This window comes from Lissotriton helveticus, chromosome 7 (assembly GCF_964261635.1).
Source record: "Lissotriton helveticus chromosome 7, aLisHel1.1, whole genome shotgun sequence".
NCBI lineage: Eukaryota > Metazoa > Chordata > Amphibia > Caudata > Salamandridae > Lissotriton > Lissotriton helveticus.
Genome location: NC_136068.1, coordinates 1,697,597,312 through 1,697,618,122, shown reverse-complemented (window position 1 = coordinate 1,697,618,122; position 20,811 = coordinate 1,697,597,312).

The following is a 20,811-nucleotide window of genomic DNA, read 5'->3' as shown; positions in this document are numbered from 1 at the left end:
AGCGGTATCTTAAATCCTTTCATAGGATGGGTTATCTCATTCCCCTTCATAATGTTGTGGCAGCTGCTGCAGTTCATGCATGGAATGGTTCCACGATAAGTGCTTTGCGGGAGTCGCTCAATAGGGTATTTCAACATTTCCCCTAAGTTCTTTCCTCTAGTAAATGCGAACAATGGTTCCTCTAAAAAAGTGTCTTTGAAATCAACTTCCAGTCTCAGTATTTGCCAATTTTTTCTGATAATGTTCTTAAATTTGGTACTCACATTGGAATATTTACTCACACATGTTATTCTTTTGGTAGACGGTTTCATTTTATTCTCTAGTAATTCATCCCTGGTTATTTTTTGTGCTCTTGCCAATGCTGGTTGAATAGTTTGTTCAGGATACCCTCTATCCTGAAACCTCTTGGCCATAATTGTTAGTTGCTCTTGACATTCTTCGGTTTCCGAGACCACTCTTCGTACCCTGAGGAACTGTGAATATGGCAGGTGTGTCTTCAGAGATTGAGGGTGGTGGCTATCGAATTTCAATAAGTTGTTCCTATCGGTAGGCTTTCGATAGAGATTAGTTTGAAATTGATGGTTGCTTCTGGTAATTTCTACGTCCAAAAACTGGATTTTTGTAGTACTCATTTGCCACGTGAAGCCAATCCGTTCATTTCTGCTATTCAATGTTTCCAACTCTCTATGTAGAGTTTCGTCTTTACCTTTCCAAATTAAAAAGATGTCGTCGATGAACCTTACGTACATCAATAGCTGAGTGGCCCATTCTTGTCGTTGGTAGATATGTAGATTCTCAAAATCTGTCATAAACAGATTGGCATACGCCGGTGCGGCGCAATTGCCCATCGATGTACCACTTCGTTGGATGAACCATCGTTGTTGATATTCAAAGTAGCTGTTCATGAGAGTGAACTCCATTAGCTCCATTAAAAATACTTGCAGGTCTTGATCATATGTGCTGTTCAACAGGGCATTTTCTATGGCTTCTAGGCCTTCTTTATGTGGTATTGATGTGTAAAGCGCCTTAACGTCTATGGTTACCATTATTATGTTCTCTGTAGTTTCTAAGCTGTTCAATTTTACCAAAAAGTCAGTGGTGTCCTTTATGTATGATGTAGATTTTAACACCAATGGTTGCAAGTACTTATCAATGAGCTTCCCCACGGGTTGGTGGAGACTTCCCTTCGTAGAAACTATTGGGCGACAGGGTGGTTTGTTCAAGTCTTTATGAACCTTAGGTACCATATATATGATTGGACTCTTATGACTCTCCTGGGTCAGATATTTCCTGGTTTTGTCAGATATGGTCCCTTTATCTTCTGCTCTCTTCAATATGTTAGATAAAGTTTTTCGGATTTCTTCCGTGGGATTATAGTCAATTTCCATGTACAATGACTCATCTTCGATGTGTTCCTTGATCACAGACACGTAATACGATTTATTCAAAATTACCATGGCCCCTCCCTTGTCTGCCTTTTGACACACGATCTTGTCATTTTTGGCCAATGCTTGTATGGTACCATACTCCTTGTTTGTCATGTTCTTCCATTTGGAAGTCTTCTTTGTCTTAACCTTTTCTATTTCTTGTTTAAATAAGGCTTCAAAAAGGTCGATTGTCTTGTGGCTCACTGGTGGCATATAAGTGCTAGTGATCTTTAACCCTCTTAACTCATCAGTTTTCACTTGCGAAGGTTCTGTGAGAACGTTGTCAAAGAAATGTCTTAGTCTTATTTTCCGTGTCAATTTAAATAAGCTTACTTCCAACTCCAATTAGTTGGTACGGGCTGTGGGGACAAATGACATCCCTTTTTGTAAAGTATCCATTTGAAATTTATTGAGTCTTTCATCTGATATGTTGATTACCAAGTTTTTTGACTCTAATGGAATTTCTTGTTCTTGTTTTTCTTGGACGTAACTGTTCTCGTCTGTGGCGTCGTTTTGTCTATTTCTTTTGTTCTTTCTAAGTCCCCTCTGGGGTCTACTATTTCGGTGGGGCCTCCTCCTAAAAAAGGACGCTGTTCGGTTGAAGGTCCTGCTTGTTCGGATGTTTCTGGAATTTTCCTGCCACGTTCTGTGAGCATCGGTCGTCTATCCTCGTCTGTAGAGGATGAATCCGTTTGGGATGTGTATGTTTTAGTCTGGCGTCTTCTGGCGTATACTTCTGCCCACGTATATACTTCCTGTAACTTGTAATCTAGAGTATCTCTCCTGTATTTCCGTAATTTCCGTTCGTTAACTTCTTGCGTGTGTCTCATGAGTTGATTATTTATGTCATCCACGATCTTTTTAAGTTCTTCATCAGATACCGCTTTCTTTAGTTCTTCTGTGGTGTTCTCTATTTCCGTCTTTAGTTCAGCCAGTATCTTGGATAGTTCCTCAATGATTAGTAAAATTAGATCCAAACTGCACTTATTTAATATTGCATACCACCGTTCTGTGAAAGGTTTTGAATTTTTACACAAGGACGGCCGCAGGGAAATTCGAAGGCCTCGTGGAATTCGTTGGGCTTTATGGTATTGTACCATGGTGCTGGCGTGCAGCCGTTGATTTATCTCCTTTCTTGTCAGGTATAGCAAATGTTTTATTTGTTGTTCTTTGTTCTTCACAAACGTATGTTCAGTAGATTCTATGTTTATTAAGGAATAAATCCTTTCACTGGCTTCTGCTCCAAATGCAAATGTATCCGCTTTAATGTCTGTAGAATGCGTAATTTCTTCATACTGCATGGTATGGATGGGCGTGCTACTTTCCCGTGGGGAGCGTGTGGAAAATTACTTCAAAGTGTAGGAAGTGCACAGCCTATATGTTTAACTTCGTTATCCGTGCTTCCTGGGTATCACTCTCCTCCCTGAGTGTGATCGAATAATCAAATGGTCGCAGGACTATTGCATCATAGCCCTCTCACCCTGGGCACAAGACGATTGCTGGGTCTCCAGCTTTTGCAATTCAAAACTTGACTTCGTTAAATGTTCAAACGTTAGAATTTATTTTTCATCATAACCAAATGTTTTCATGTTAAATTCACGTATTAGATGTCTCCTTGTACATCATTTGTTTGTTGTTCCCAAGTAAATAAATCACATCCAATGCATTTCGGTGCGTGTAGCACCTTCATCAGGGAAACCTGTTAATTAATAAAACAAAACTTGCTTTAACCTGCCGTATTACTTATGATTCACAATGTTAAACATTATTAGCAACTTTGTATGCTGACTGTGTTGTTACGCTAATGCGTGGCTTAACGTGATGAGTGCTCGCGTATAAAAATAAAAGTTCTACGGGATATTTAACAAAGGTCGATTAAGTTAACAGACGTCTATGCCGTTTGTTCATGCTAGTAGTTCGCTGTAACAGTAAAACAACCTTTCTGGCCTCCTGCGTGAATACTACCGCCATGATTTTAGGGCCGCTCAATCGCTGGCATGTGATTGATTAAGTTATAGCTACACCGACAATGCGGGATGCGACTAGCAGTGGCAGTTAATTCTAACTATAGACGCTTACCTTGTGAACTTTGTGTCGACTACACGAACTTCGCGCTGCCTCTCCTAATGGCGCAGAGGTCAAATGTGTACGTATTTCTACCGGTGGATAAACGCATGCGCGTTACTGCACAAGCCGTTTTCTTTAAAAACAACTTTGTTGACACGATCAATGTTATGCGCTAACAATGCTATGTTATGCTGGCTGCTCGCCCTTGCCATGTAGTGCACCTATGCCTGATCAATTGTAAAAGTTAAGAGCTTCATGAAACGCTGTATGTTGCGTGATTGCTGCATGATACATATAATCAGAATATATACAAATTCATAAATAGCACAAACATTCTGTCAGATCATTCAGCCCTTTGGGCTTCAGGCTGTTCAGATGGTAAATCCAGTGATTCTCTCTTTTGAGTAAATTTTTTTTGTTTGTTGCGCCCTCAATTTTGGGCACTATTTCCAAAATGCAAGCCCGCAATTGGCTTATGTGGTGATGTTTCTCTTTGAAGTGAACGGCCACTGTTGATTTCACCGATTCTGTTCTTATGTTACTTTTGTGTTCTGTAAGGCGTGTTTTTAATTTGCGTTCAGTGTGGCCTACGTATACGGAACCACAAGGGCATTTCAGCATGTATATAATGTTCATTGTATCGCATGTCCCAGTGACTCTTAGCGGTATCTTAAATCCTTTCATAGGATGGGTTATCTCATTCCCCTTCATAATGTTGTGGCAGCTGCTGCAGTTCATGCATGGAATGGTTCCACGATAAGTGCTTTGTGGGAGTCGCTCAATAGGGTATTTCAACATTTCCCCTAAGTTCTTTCCTCTAGTAAATGCGAACAATGGTTCCTCTAAAAAAGTGTCTTTGAAATCAACTTCCAGTTTCAGTATTTGCCAATTTTTTCTGATAATGTTCTTAAATTGGGTACTCACATTGGAATATTTACTCACACATGTTATTCTTTTGGTAGACGGTTTCATTTTATTCTCTAGTAATTCATCCCTGGTTATTTTTTGTGCTCTTGCCAATGCTGGTTGAATAGTTTGTTCAGGATACCCTCTATCCTGAAACCTCTTGGCCATAATTGTTAGTTGCTCTTGACATTCTTCGGTTTCCGAGACCACTCTTCGTACCCTGAGGAACTGTGAATATGGCAGGTGTGTCTTCAGAGATTGAGGGTGGTGGCTATCGAATTTCAATAAGTTGTTCCTATCGGTAGGCTTTCGATAGAGATTAGTTTGAAATTGATGGTTGCTTCTGGTAATTTCTACATCCAAAAACTGGATTTTTGTAGTACTCATTTGCCACGTGAAGCCAATCCGTTCATTTCTGCTATTCAATGTTTCCAACTCTCTATGTAGAGTTTCGTCTTTACCTTTCCAAATTAAAAAGATGTCGTCGATGAACCTTACGTACATCAATAGCTGAGTGGCCCATTCTTGTAGTTGGTAGATATATAGATTCTCAAAATCTGTCATAAACAGATTGGCATACGCCGGTAAAATTCGGTAATTACCAATTCGATAATTACCGAATCTGTGTTTGCCATTAATTCCTATGGGCCTTGAAGCCCATAGGAATCAATGGCAAATACCGATCCGGTAATTACCGAATCGGTAAATAACGAATCCTGCCAGGGGGAACAGGGTGTGACTTTGACACCCTGTAGCACCCCTGTTTTTGACTTGTGTGCAATGTGACACACATACATGCCCTTAGGGAATGTATGTGTGACGCATGGCACAGGTGTACATGCACAGATGTCCATGTACACTGGAATTCCTTATTTACCACCCAATTGTATTGAGTGGTAAATAACGATTTCTTAGATGCCTCTAGCACTATCAACAGTGCTACCTACATTAGAATTGACAGATTTGTTTTTTTTACCGAGTCTGTATTTACCGATTCGGTAATTTTACCGATTTGGTAAATGCAGAATCGGTAAAAATACCAAATCTGTAAATAAATGCCTCCTACATAGGAAAAGGCCTTTACCGGTCAATAACAGCCAAATTCAGCAGTTACCGACCGGTAAATGCCTACCTACATCGCGTCCCAAATCAAACCACTTCAATATTTAAGAGTAGGTAAATGGGATGTATGTAATTTGTCTTTTGAAATTACTGAATCTGTATAATTCAGTCATTTTACCGAATCGGTATTTACCGATTCCGTAATTGCCATTGATTCCTATGGGCCTTGAGGTCGTATAGTATTCGGTGGTAACTAACGAATATTTAAGGGCCTGTGGCACTGTTTTCAAAACAAAGAAGTGTAATGAGAGGGGAGAGGAGTTGGCCTAATGGCTAGGGCGCTCGACCTCGGACCTGGGGATCTGGGTTCGAGTCTCGGTAACGACGCCAAAACCTCCTGTGATTCTGAGCAAATCACTTAATCTCCCCGTGCCTAAAAATGAATGTGTACGTCCTCATGTAACGTAACTGGTGCTATGTAAAGTGCTCTGATACCTGATTCGGTTCGGGTCTAGTTCGCGCTATATAAAACTCTGCAAAAAATAAATAAATAAACAAAAGTGAACACAACAGGGAAGAGGTGTGAGAAACAGAGAGAAGGAAGTGCACTGAAGGAAGTGCAGTGCCAATAAATGATGGTTTACTAACAGGAAAGAAATGGATAACAGAGTAAAGGAAGGAGAATAAGATCAAACCTAACAAAATAAAGAAAGAGGGAAACTGACTGAGGTAAAGAGGAGGAGTGGTAGAAAGAGAGAGCAAAGAAGATTAACTGTAAGGGAGACACATGTAGAGAGAGAGGGAGCAAGGGACTGAGAAAGAGTGAGGCAGTTATTCTGTCACAATCAGAGAGTGATAACAAACTTACTTTTGATTCTCATACTTACCTTATAAATAATGAAAACTTAGACACTAATGCGAAAAAAGTTTTTTATTTCTTATACTTACCTTCTAAGTTATAAAAAAACTTAAAGAAATTATTTTAAAAAATATTATATCTGTAAAACACAAGAAACAATTAAATTATAATGCATACAATTTATATTTCACAATACAAGAGAGAAGGAAGGAGATTAAGAGTCAAGAAAGATAGATGGCACATGCAGAGGGACACATGCCACTGGTAGAGAGTAAGATGGTGCAGGCAGAGAGTGAGATAGAACAAGTAGAGGGTGAGATGGTGCAAGCAAAGGGTAAGATGACACACGCACATGCATATATTGTGCAGACAGAGGGTAAGATGGCACACACACAGAGAAACATGGAACAAGCAAAGGAAGACATAGCACAGTCAAAAGAGAGATGGTGAATGAGCGTGAGACAAGGGGAGTGAGGACACAGAGGGAGTGAAGGAAAGAGTGAGAGAAGGGGACTGAGTGAGGGAGCAAAGAAAGACAAGTGATGGAGTGTGGGTGAGTTAAACAGAGTGAGTGTAAGGGAAGGGCAGTGACACAGTGAAGGGACAGAGGAAGTAAGGCTAACAGAGAGACAGTGATGAAAGAGAAGTGAGGATGTCAGAGTTCAAAGGGAGTGAAAGAAGGAGTAAGTGAAGTGGAGTAAGGTGAGTGAGGGAAGGGTAATGAGTAAGGGAGCAAAAGAAGGAAAGAGAGGTGAAGGGGAGTAAATCAGATGACCTGAGAAAAGGTAAGTGAAGGAAACAAAAAAGTAGAAGGGGAGTGAAGGATAGAAATAAAGGGTACTGATGGAAGCAGCCTAATGAAACAAGGGTGAGGTGAGTGAGAGAAGGACAGTGAAGTTGAAGAAAGACAAATGATAGAGGATGGATAAAGTTGAGTGAGTGTGAGACAATGGGAGTGAGTGATTGACTACACACAGGGAGTGAATGAAGGAGTGATAGAAGGACACTCAGTGAGGGATCAAAGAACGGAAAATGAGGTAGTGTAGGTGAGGGAAAAGGAGTGACAGAATGAGGTGATGAAGAGAGTCACGCTAAGAGACAGGGAGCAATGGAAGGATAGACAAAAAGAGAAATAAAAAAGTTTTTGGGGTTAGTCTTACTTTATGTTATGTTATGTTATGTTATGTTATTTATATTTCTAGAGCGCACAGCTGCCCCAGCAAAGGGGCGTCCTGGCGCTTTTGACAGGCACTGTAACATAACACACAATAAAAGAAGGGAAGACTATTCAGAGGCGGGAAACAAGAAGGTTTTGATCGCCTGCCTAAAGGCAAACAAGTCATTAAGAGCTCGGATGCACACCGGAAGCGAGTTCCATAGCCCTGCTGCGAGCACCCGGAATGAGCGGCCACCCCTTCTGTTCAGTTTAAAGCGGGGGCAGACTGCCAAGTGGAGAGCCTCCGATCTCAAAGATCTCAGAGGGATGTAAGGAGTAAGTAAGTTGGCAAGTGCCGGCGGCGAAGAAGATTTCAGAATTTTAAAGGCCAGACACAGCGCCTTAAATTTGATCCGCTGTCTGACCGGAAGCCAGTGTAGGGCCAAGATGGTACCTGACACAGAACAGTGTCTGAGGAGGCCCACAATGGCTCGCGCCGCGGCATTTTGCACCCGTTGGAGCCTGGAGGCCTCCGCCTGATTCATCCCCAACATCAGCGAACTGCCGTAGTCCAGCCGAGACAATATCGACGCCTGGACCACAAGCTGTCTGGTGGGGGGATCAAAGTACTTTAAGACCGGCCTTATGCCCCGCAGGATACCATAACACGTGGCGGCTGTCTTCTTAGTGTGGTCCGTAAAAGTGAGCGCGGGGTCCAGCCAAATGCCTAGATTTTTCACTCCCGAAGCTGGAATCGGAGTAACTCCCAGCTCTGGTGGCCACCACTGGTTTCCCCATAGCTCCGCGTGCTTCCCCAACACCAACACCTCAGTTTTGGTGGCATTCAACTGGAGGCAGCTGGTGCGAAGCCAGCTTGCTACTGCCACAAGTCCCGCACGGAATCTGGGGGCCTCCACCTCAAGGTCTCCACTAAGTGTCACCGCCAGCTGCGTGTCGTCAGCATATGAGGTCACCTTATAAATGAAATATCTGTGGAAACGAAAAAAACAATCAGTTATAATACATTATTCACAATACAAGAGACAAAACAAGAGAAAAAGGAAAGAGGAGTTAGGGAAGGGAAATGATGGAGAGGGAAGGGGAAATTAGTGCAGGTGTGTTAACAACAGTGAGTCTAAGAGAGAGGGAGTGATGGAAGAGTACAGAGAAAGTAAGAGGACACAGGGAGTTTTATGAAGGTGTATTTGAAGTGAGAGACAGAAGGGGAATTAGTGAGTGAGCAAAGGAAGGAATGAGAGGTGAAGGGGAGTGAAACAGAGGCACTGACTTAACATAAGTGGGTGAGAAGACTAAGAAGAAGGGGAGTGAAGTATAGGGAATAAGGATAAGTAAGGGAAGCAAAATAAAGGGACGGGTGACGTAGGGTAAAAGAATGACAGTAAGTTTGACGAAACAGAGGTGATAGAGGATAATTAAAGGTGAGTGAGCATGAGACAAGAAGAGTAAAAGAGTGAGGAAATAGAGGGAGTGAAGGAAAGAGTGAGAGAAGGGGACTGAGTGAAGGAGCAAAAAAAATCAGTGACAAAATGTTGATGAGTTAAAGGAAGTGAACATAAGAGAAAGGAAGTGAGAAACTGAAAGGATGAAAGCAGTGAGGTTAAGAGAGAGGCAGTAAGGGAAGGATAGAGAGAAACAGAAATAAAAAAGTACTGAAAATGTATTTTTTATTAGTCGTACTTACCTTATAAATATAATATCTGTAGAAGAGAGTAAAGAAATCAGTTATAATATATATTTCACAATACAAAATGCAAATTAACTTGTACAACATGTTATATGGTTTATTTTTCTGTTCTCAGAATATATTGATTTTCACTAAAAACAGTGAGTTCAATACTACTCATCATATCACAGCGGGCAAAAAAAAAACACAATAAAAATGATTGTGTTTAAAAAACCCATAAAACGTAGAAAAAACATATCTTAAATGTTTTCTTCCAAACAGCAATTTCTAAGAAACAGTATCTCATTATTATACTCTCAAACTAAAGTGATATAGAAACATATATTAACCACATTTACCCGAAATACATAATCTTCATTTACATACCTTTCCACATGGCCAAATGGTATACAGAAAGTCAATTTTTTTTTTAAATGACTTATTAGTAGTTTTAAACTTCCATTTACCCGACTTTCGGAATGAAAAGTCCAACATCTATTTCATCATCTAACAAAAATTATATTTACACCTCTGACTTACTCTTGATAAACATTTCCTATAATACTGATATCACTCACGATGTGATACACTTACACTACCTCTGTGACAACTACCAGTTTACTAATTCTCTTGATCACTTTCACTCACAAACTAATTTTGAAAAACACACTTACCTTTATTAACTGCTCCAATCTTCATTGTCCAATTACTTTCACTAAAATTTGGATTCTAAAAACACTAGATAAGAATTTGTTAAGTCAAAAGGCAAACGTTGTTTGAAAATCAATTGAGTATCATTACAAAATTATGTAAAAACATATATTATCAACATTTACCCGAGAAACTCATTTTTCATTGATGTGCTTTCCCACATGGCCAAATAGTACGTAAAAAAAATTCCTTGTTTTGGAAAATACTTAATAATACTCTTGACCTTCCATTTCCCGACCTTCTGCATGAAAAGCTCCAGCGTCTTTCGTAACACCTAACAATATTTATCTCTCCACCCAAGGATCTGTATCATGTCCATAAAACCTTAAACAACCAGTAAACTATCAGAATCTGAACATCATATACTATCCTGATGACTAACTTTTATTAATTGTTCCAATTACTTTTCCTAAAATTTAGGTTGTAAAACACTAGGTAAGAATTTTTTAAGTCAAAAGGCAAACGTTTTTTGAAAGTCAAAACAGTATCATTACAATAAGTCCAACCGTTTTGACATTTTAAATAAGCTGTATAATGTCCAGATGTTGTTGAAGGACCATCATGGAAAATAATTGCTACTGTTACAAAGGTTCTTCCTGAAATTGATATTTGAGAAGCCACAACATTTTTAATTAAAGTTGTTAATTTAGTTCCATCAGGTCTACATCGTTGGAACATTAAAATTACGTACTGTCCATAACGTTGTATAAATAATGTTGATAGCATTGCACAGTTACATTGTGGACAAACCATGTTTTGATCAGCTGATCTAACTAGATTATTAAAAGACACTGATTTGCAGTCTGGTAAAGTCAAATATATAAATCTTTCGGTATCTACTGTTGTACTACTTGAAAAGGAACAATTATCGCAGACATGTTGCCATTTATAAGAAAGGCCAAAAATATTTTCAACATCTATACCTTCCTCTTGCAATACAACAAGCATGTACATTAGAAATTCCTGACAATCTTGCTGAATATCCTGAGAAAATTGAGTTATACCAGAACATATGTCTAATTCATTTCGAATATCAGAAACACTTTCTATATTTGTTCTATCACTGCTACATTTCTCAAACACAGTATTCAACAAACAACAAAAACTTTGATCCCGATTTTCAACAATCTGTTCTTGCAAACTTTGGAGAAAAAAACCCCAACATTAACCACTACATTAGCATAGCAGTTGACACCAGAACTGTTCTCAAACTGAAATCCAACAATATCTTCCACAGAATCCTCTTTGTTTCTGCTTACAATTACTGGTTCATCTAGTTTTCTTTTTTTTGCTACAGCCTTGCTACAATTTTTCTCATTTCTTCTTTTTTGGCCTACTACACGCTTTTCAAATAGAGGATATTGAGGTAAATTTGGAGCATACTCTCTTCTTAACCTATTATATTCCTTTACACAATTTAGATCAGCACTAATATTTGTCTCATCAAAATCAATCAAGTACAATCCAGATAAAGTTGTGACTCGAGATAAAGCAACATATGCCATACCCTCCTTGAAGACAGAACTTCCAATATTCACCAAAGCACTATCTACACTTAAACCTTGAGATTTATGAATAGTCACTGCATATGCCAAAGAAACAGGAAACTGTTTTCTACGGACATATAAATCTTTCACAAGCAAAAATCGGGCAGAACAACGACTGATTTGTTGTACTTCTTCACTACCATCAAATTTAATTTTTATAAATTCAATTCCATCTCTATTTCGGTAATTCACAAAATCAACAACATGACCCATTGCTCCATTTACTAAACCTCTTTCCACATTTAAATTCGTCATAAAATTATACGACAATTTAAACATACATATAGAGTCTTTTCAAAACCAGCAGTTTTAGAAATTGTCTTCTCTAAAGAATCCAACTTTGATTTCAACTTTTCTGATAAAACAATAGTAACTCCTTTGTGCTCTATTTTATCAATAGCTTCCAGTTTCACAATCTCTTGATGTTCTAACTCTAACATTTTGTTGTTGAAGACTGAACATTCTCGAAGAGTTGGCATCAAGCATATTACAGTTTTGTTTTCAGCAACTTTCTGATAAATAGTCTCAGGGAGAATATTTTCCTTTTGAAACAAATTTGAAATTAATCGTGACTGTAACGCTTCTTTGCCATGTTCAGTTACTTTTCCAATTCTTACATTTTGTAGAATATTTTTATAATCTTCATCCTTTGCCTGTCGCATGTTTTGAAGCAGTTCTGCATATTTAAAATATAACCAGATATTCACATTTCCAATGCTTCCTAGGCACTTTCTTGTATCTTCATGCATAAGCATCTTAAACACTGGTTGTCCTTTCACTGGAGTAAGCTGCAGTAGATCTCCAAAGACAATGATGTGTTTGCCTCTAAATAACACATCTTACTCTGTTTTAAGAATTTGTTGCATTCTTAAATGCACAAAAGCAAGCATCACATTTGAAACCATGCTTACCTCATCAATGATAAGAAGTTTCATTTTCTTCAGGACTCTACCAACTTCACAACAAGCTTCTCCAGATAGCTTGTGGTATTGTAATTTATTATCATGCTCTACTGGCAGCATCAATAAACAATGTAAAGTAATCCCTTTAATGTTATGTGCTGCCAACCCAGTTGGAGCAGTAACAACACAAGACAGTGATGACTCTGTTCTTTTCTGAAGATAACTTGCAATTGATTTAATCAGAAAACTTTTCCCAGTTCCGGCTTCTCCACTCATATACAGTTGGACAGGTTCAAATGACATACATGAGCACTCTTTTTTATCATGACGTAAACCATGCTCAATCTGTTCTGTGACTTCATCATATATTTTTTTCTGCTCCACATTTAGTTGATTTTCCAAATCTTCTAAATTAACTACATCCTCCTGAGCTTGTTCCATGGCTCTTTCCACCTCTTCCATGGCAGTGGCAGCTTCATTTTGGATAATTGGTCCTCCTAGTGGATCCTGACTCAACGAAGCAGAACTCTGACTGTCTTGAGAACTGTCTCTAGCAATCTCTGCTGCAATGATAGCTTCTTGCTGTATTTCATCGTTCAACATCTGCAGATAATTTGAAAAAACAGGACATTCTATGTTATCCTTGGTTGCATTGAAAGAATCTTCAAAACTGAGAAAATCTCCAAGTAGTTCCTCTTCTGAACGCCACGGCTTAAAGAGTTGCAAAAGAGCTAAATAGTAAAATTCCCTTTTATCAGGAGATTCGCAACTCAATTTACGATAATTAATTAAATGTCCTTTTCTTTGTTTCACCAGACATCCTTCACATCCAATTAAAGCATTTACTCCTTTATTGATTTCTTCTGTGATGTTCCTCTTAAAAGTATAGGTTTGCAGAACTTCATAGAGACAAACGTTCTCAAGGTGACTACTTCTATTTGGATAGTATGTATCCAACATGTTTGTCTTCAAAATATCTATACTACCGTATTTTCCGGCGTATAAAACGACCCGGCGTATAAGACGACCCCCTACTTTTCTTGATAAAATGTAGGTTTCGTGCTATACTCGCCATATAAGACTACCCCCACTTCCAACGCAGTGCAGAGTGCCACCATCGCCATTATCCACATTAGTATTGTTACGTACTCATATGCATGGTGGTTTGCCATTATCCACATTAGGGTAGTTTTGTTACTCATATGCATGGTGGTTTGCTGTGGAAATTACTTCTGTTCATTAGCATAGCCTGTGGTGGAGCCAGATGATTTCCCCTGTGTCTCGAGAACAATAAATAGGGTGGATATGCTGCTGGATGCATTAAGGAAAATTTGATGTTTGTGGCAGATTACCGGTACCGTAACTGTAATTTATTTCCCTTTTTCAGATCCACTTTCAGTGGGTTTGCTTTTGATACTTCCACAGTGCCACCATCGCCTACGTAACGTTAGTTCTTGTGTTTGAGTGCCCTCCTATACCGTACCTCTACTTGCACACATGTAACTTTTCCCTCCTGTAATGCCCATTTCCTATTGAGAAGCGGTCTTACACCTTCGGGTGAAGTCCGCGCTATGTAAAAACACATGAAAACATACCTTCAAATTTTGTACCCGGCGTATAAGACGACCCCCGACTTTCCAAAACATTTTAAGGGGTTAAAAAGTCGTCTTATACGCCGGAAAATACGGTATTTGGTTGAAACTCCGCCAAATATTCAATTTCTTGTGCAGACTTCAAAACTCGGTTTTGTGTTGCAGCAAGACCTAGACTTACCCAAATGATGGATCTCGATTTGGCGTACAGACTTGCTGATGATAACAGATCTGAACATTCATATGCTCCAATTTCTCGATGCGACAACATCTTCAGACTTTAACTGTATAATTTCTTACTTAGGCTCTTTTCATGCGAAATATCCTCCCACATTTCCTTCAGTTCCGTCTTTTCTGATTTTGTGATGTAAGACGTTACATATCGAGCCACAGCAATAGAGTTGTCAGCAACATATTGAATATCCATGTTAGCATTCCACATGGACAAAATGACTGGGTTGTAGTCATTTATGTATTTGGACTCTTCATTTCTTTTCAAGTTGTACATATTGTTCGGTGATTTTCTTGTCAAATTATGTCGCAGTGAATACATAAAATTGTTCACTCTTCCTTTACATATTACTGGTTGTGGAAATCCAAAACGACATTTTGTGTAGAACTTCTCCTTGGATTTGAACTTTCGACGACAGTACTTGCCACAGCCATGGGTTTGAAAGCGTAAGACTTGATGTCGTAAATTGTCTTCTTCTGTACTTTTCGGAACAACACATGTGGAATATTGTTCAATGAAACTCATCACTGTGTCATCCAAATCTGTTCCAAATTTGGGAGCATCTTTGATCCATAGCAGCATATGTATGTGAGGAGCACCTCTTGCTTGATACTCCTTTCTCCAAAAAAAATCCAAAACCTCTCCAAGTGGAGGATTTTTTTTGTTTATGATGAAAGACATCATAGCTTCAAATCGATGATTAAAATACCTACAAACATTAACTGGATCCAAAGAGCACAGTTCTCCAGGTGTCTTGAATTCTATATTTTCTATGTTTCCATTTGCCTCTCGAAGAAATTCAAGTAAGTCTTCTCAGGCATACTCAGCACAGCTAAGAGTGAGGAACCATGTAGGAGTTCCTAGGTTTCTTAGCATACATTTCAATTCCCCATGACGACGGTACCAATACTCATTCGTACCACGCTGACATGCCATGAGGTTGATTAGGTGAGATTCCAAAATACTGTCTTCCACTTGGACTTTATCCATAAAGTCCCTTGCCGAAACATTTTAAAGATGTACTCCAGATTTCAGTATATGGTTCACAGCATAAGATAGTCCAGAGAAGTCACTCTCAAACAGAAGATGAAACAAATATGGAATGCATTGACGAAATCTTGGATCTTCTGCATATAATCTTAAAGTCCGGTATTCCGACGCAGGAATTTGAACAGGTCGGTCATCATATCTTCCACCTTGACCTGTTGGAAACAATTTAGGAAAACAACGAGCTTCCAAGCTTTCTTCCCATACACTTATGGGACTTCCTTTGGCTTCTTTCATTTTGAACAACTCAATAGCATTGCCCATTACTTCTTTGGAATGCAGAGGATGAACACTATAATGCTCATAAATCTGTTCACTTCTAGACACATCTACTTTTTCAATCTGTCCAGCTGATGAATCACTGTCCTCTTCTACAGCTGTTTCCTCTTCTCCTACACATACATTTTTGTAGTACTGATTGTTTTTTAGTAAATACAACGTTGCCTTTTTGACTTTCCTAACATCCACTAATTCTTGCCAGATTTTCTTACTCTTTGTAGGAACGCCATTAACTAGAATAACTAGAGGTTCCTCTTCCACTTCTTCTACGCCAATGGTGTCAATATTTTTCTTTAAATCTAAAGGCAAATAAACAACTCTTCCCTTTAATCCTCTCTGTAAATCTGAAGGAGGCAATTTCCCTGTCTTAGGCTCCAGAGAACAATAGCCTGAAAAGGATGCACACATTGAATCAGAATACACTCATAGGTATTTAAACCCATCAATTCAGACGGAATCTTTACCAACTCAAGATTATTATGTACAGCTCTAGCAGGCATTCTGTTTTCATTTAATTTATTATAACAATATTTACAAATACGCAGATCAGAACCCAAATCAAAACAATTCTCAACCAACAAATAAGTTGCAAAATCCTTCCATTCATTATTATTTTCCATTTCACTTTTAACATATAAATCGACTAACCGAGTCTGATTCTTATAATGAGTTCGTTGACAACACACACAAGAAAAATTTGGCCTTTCACGTGAATTGATCTTAAACTTTGTAAGTTCATGATCAACATTTTGAGTACTTACAATCTGTGCATTCTCTTCCACATTACTTTCTATTACTGTATCATTTACGGCAGTGTCCTCTTTTTCACCAAAGTAACAAAACTCTATTTCTTCACAAATTTTCTTCACATCTAATTCAGATCCATGCAAAAGAGCACTGTTTAACTGTTTTAGCCTAAGTGCTGGACTTTTTGCATAATACAACCTTCTCACTATTTTCCTCACTTTAGTTTGATGCACTCCTAACATCCTAAAATGGTGAAAAGTACTCTGACATACTTTTCTAGAAAGACAAGCCAATGAATGACCATGCAAACCTGTTTTTTCCCTCACTCTGCAAGGATCTATGTCTTGTAACATCTTAAACTTTTGTTTTAGACTTTTCTTACTATATGTACGTAAGAAATTGCAAAACAAATTAATAGAATCCTGTCACACACTACAAATACTACTACAATTCCAAGTATAGATCGGACCCTTAGCATGTCTCCCTAAAACTTCATCAGCTAACACCTCATCTGCATTTCTAGGCACAATTTTTTCTTTTTCAACTGGACAACCATCCTTCACCTCATATGCTCGACCACTGGTGTCAACTGCATGCACCAAATCATTATCCTGAAAGCAACTCTCTTCATTAAAAAATGGCTCACTACTTGAACTATGCTTCCATTCTCCCGAAAAAAATCACAAAAATTAGTTCGATTGATTACTCTTTTCCACTTACATTTTGATTTCAAATCATTGATTGCCTTATCTAGTGTACAAACTCTATTGATTACTAAAATATACAGCTTTCTCTTCACTTCAAAAGCCTGATCAACAAACTTTTCTATTCTTTTCTTTTTCATGTAAAAAGTTGTTTTCCTATTGTATTTCTTAAGATTTTTTAATAAATTCAAAACTACTCTTTTACAAAACATTCGTCTACGAATGTCAATAAACTGACTTCTCCTACGATTACCAGACATACTATGATCTCCTTGTACCATTATACCATTTTTTGGTGACCTCTGCTTTTTCTATCTAGTTACAACTTGTTTTTTTTCGTAGAAACACTTTCTTGACTTTTTCTGCATTTTAACAATTTCCTTAAAAATTCCTTCGTTTGCTTACCAGGAGCATTTTTTCTTTTCTCTGAAGATTGTCCTTTGCATGAATCTTCTAATTCAGTCCTCTTATTCGATAAAACTTTCTTATAAAGTCTCTTTTGGCGGTCTTTCGTAGGCATAATCTATTATGACTCTGTAGATATTTCCAATCTGTTGAAAAGAAAAATGTGACATATTATAGACCACTACTAACATAACACATAGCAAACACATTAACTAAACATTATAAACACTAGTTCACATCTCTCTTTGTGTATCTCATATCACTCTTTGCCTGCACTATCTCCCTCTTTGCATGCCTCATCTCACTCTCGCCTTCCACCATCTCTCTGTTTGTATGTGTGTGTCATCTCAATCTCTGCCTACACCATCTGTCTGTTTGTGTGTGTGTCATCTCACTCTCTGTGCCTAAAACAATTTAACAAGCGAAATGTTTTTTACTGAAATGACGGGCTTTAAGATTTTTGACAAGCATCACACTGAGTGCGTATGTGAATTAAGGAATTACATTTTCATCTTTTTCCCTAATGTTAGCTATGTGTGCTTACAGTTTGTATCTTTTACCTTATACGGTAGACTTCTTTTTAAAGTGTTTCTCATGCTTGAATTCAATGCTGGTATAGAGATAGTGCTAATGGTTTCATTGGGCTTGTGTGGGCTGTGAGGGCTGTGTGGGCTGTGAGAGCTGTGAGAACTGTGTGGGCTGTGAGACTGTGGGCTATGAGGGCTGTGAGGCCTGTGAGAGCTGTGTGGACTGTGAGCTGTGTGGGCTGTGAGAGCTGTGTGGGCTGTGAGAGCTGTATGGGCTGTGAGAGCTGTGAGAGCTGTGTGGAATGTGAGCTGTGTAGGCTGTGAGGGCAGTGTGGGCTGTGAGAGCTGTGAGAGCTCTGTGGGCTGTGAGAGCTGCGTGGGCTGTGAGAGCTGTGTGGGCTGTGAGAGCTGTGTGGGCTGTGAGAGCTGTATGGGCTGTGAGAGCAGTGAGAGCTGTGTGGGATATGAGCTGTGTGGGCTGTGAGGGCTGTGTGGGCTGTGAGAGCTGTGTAGGCTGTGAGAGCTGTGTGGGCTGTGAGAGCTGTGTGTACTGTGAGAGTGTGGGCTGTGTGGGCTGTGAGAGCTGTGAGAACTGTGTGGGCTGTGAGACTGTGGGCTATGAGGGCTGTGAGGCCTGTGAGAGCTGTGTGGACTGTGAGCTGCGTGGGCTGTGAGAGCTGTGTGGGCTGTGAGAGCTGTATGGGCTGTGAGAGCTGTGAGAGCTGTGTGGAATGTGAGCTGTGTAGGCTGTGAGGGCAGTGTGGGCTGTGAGAGCTGTGAGAGCTCTGTGGGCTGTGAGAGCTGTGTGGGCTGTGAGAGCTGTGTGGGCTGTGAGAGCTGTATGGGCTGTGAGAGCAGTGAGAGCTGTGTGGGATATGAGCTGTGTGGGATGTGAGGGCTGTGTGGGCTGTGAGAGCTGTGTGGGATGTGAGAGCTGTGTGGGCTGTGAGAGTGTGGGCTGTGTGGGCTGTGAGAGCTGTGACAGCTGTGTGGGCTGTGTGGGCTGTGAGAGCTGTGTGGGCTGTGTGAGCTGTGAAAGCTGTGTGGGCTGTGAGAGCTGTGTGGGCTGTGATCTGTGTGGGCTGTGAGCTGTGTGGGCTGTGAGAGCTGTGAGAGCTCTGTGGGCTGTGAGAGCTGTGTGGGCTGTGAGAGTTGTGTGGGCTGTGTGGGTTGTGAGAGCTGTGTGGGCTGTGAGAGCTGTGTGGGCTATGAGGGCTGTGAGGCCTGTGAGAGCGATGTGGGCTGTGAGGGCTGTGTGGGCTGTGAGAGCTGTATAGGCTGTGAGAGCTGTGAGAGCTGTGTGGGATGTGAGCTGTGTGGGCTGTGAGGGCTGTGTGAGCTGCGAGAGCTGTGTGGGTTGTGAGAGCTGTGTGGGCTGTATGGGCTGTGAGAGCTGTGACAGCTGTGTGGGCTGTGAGAGCTGTGCGGGCTGTGAGAGCTGTGTGGGCTATGAGAGTGTGGGCTGTGTGGACTGTGAGAGCTGTGAGAGCTGTGTGGGCTGTGAGAGCTGTATGGGCTGTGAGAGCTGTGAGAGCTGTGTGGAATGTGAGCTGTGTAGGCTGTGAGGGCAGTGTGGACTGTGAGAGCTGTGAGAGCTCTGTGGGCTGTGAGAGCTGTGTGGGCTGTGAGAGCTGTATGGGCTGTGAGAGCAGTGAGAGCTGTGTGGGATATGAGCTGTGTGGGCTGTGAGGGCTGTGTGGGCTGTGAGAGCTGTGTGGGCTGTGAGAGCTGTGTGGGCTGTGAGAGCTGTGTGTACTGTGAGAGTGTGGGCTGTGTGGGCTGTGAGAGCTGTGAGAACTGTGTGGGCTGTGAGACTGTGGGCTATGAGGGCTGTGAGGCCTGTGAGAGCTGTGTTGACTGTGAGCTGCGTGGCCTGTGAGAGCTGTGTGGGCTGTGAGAGCTGTATGGGCTGTGAGAGCTGTGAGAGCTGTGTGGAATGTGAGCTGTGTAGGCTGTGAGGGCAGTGTGGGCTGTGAGAGCTGTGAGAGCTCTGCGGGCTGTGAGAGCTGTGTGGGCTGTGAGAGCTGTGTGGGCTGTGAGAGCTGTATGGGCTGTGAGAGCAGTGAGAGCTGTGTGGGATATGAGCTGTGTGGGATGTGAGGGCTGTGTGGGCTGTGAGAGCTGTGTGGGCTGTGAGAGCTGTGTGGGCTGTGAGAGTGTGGGCTGTGGCTGCTGTGAGAGCTGTGACAGCTGTGTGGGCTGTGTGGGCTGTGAGAGCTGTGTGGGCTGTGTGAGCTGTGGGAGCTGTGTGGGCTGTGAGAGCTGTGTGGGCTGTGATCTGTGTGAGCTGTGAGCTGTGTGGGCTGTGAGAGCTGTGAGAGCTCTGTGTGCTGTGAGAGCTGTGTGGACTGTGAGAGTTGTGTGGGCTGTGTGGGCTGTGAGAGCTGTGTGGGCTGTGAGAGCTGTGTGGGCTATGAGGGCTGTGAGGCCTGTGAGAGCGATGTGGGCTGTGAGAGCTGTGTGGGCTGTGAGAGCTGTATGGGCTGTGAGAGCTGTGTGGGTTGTGAGAGCTGTGTGAGCTGCGAGAGCTGTGTGGGTTGTGAGAGCTGTGTGGGCTGTATGGGCTGTGAGAGCTGTGACAGCTGTGTGGGCTGTGAGAGCTGTGCGGGCTGTGAGAGCTGTGTGGGCTATGAGAGTGTGGGCTGTGTGGGCTGTGAGAGCTGTGAGAGCTGTGTGGGCTGTGAGAGCTGTGTGGGCTGTGTGGGTTGTGGGAGCTGTGTGGGCTGTGAAAGTTGTGTGGGCTATGAGGGCTGTGAGGGCTGTGAGGGCTGTGTGGGCTGTGAGGGCGGTGAGGGCATGTGAGAGCTGTATGGGCTGTGAGAGCTGCGTGTGCTGTGAGAGCTGTGTGGGCTGTGAGAGCTGTGAGAGCTGTATGGGCTGTGAGAGCTGTGAGAGCTCTGTGGCATGTGCGCTGTGTGGGCTGTGAGGGCTGTGTGAGCTGTCAGAGCGGTGTGGGC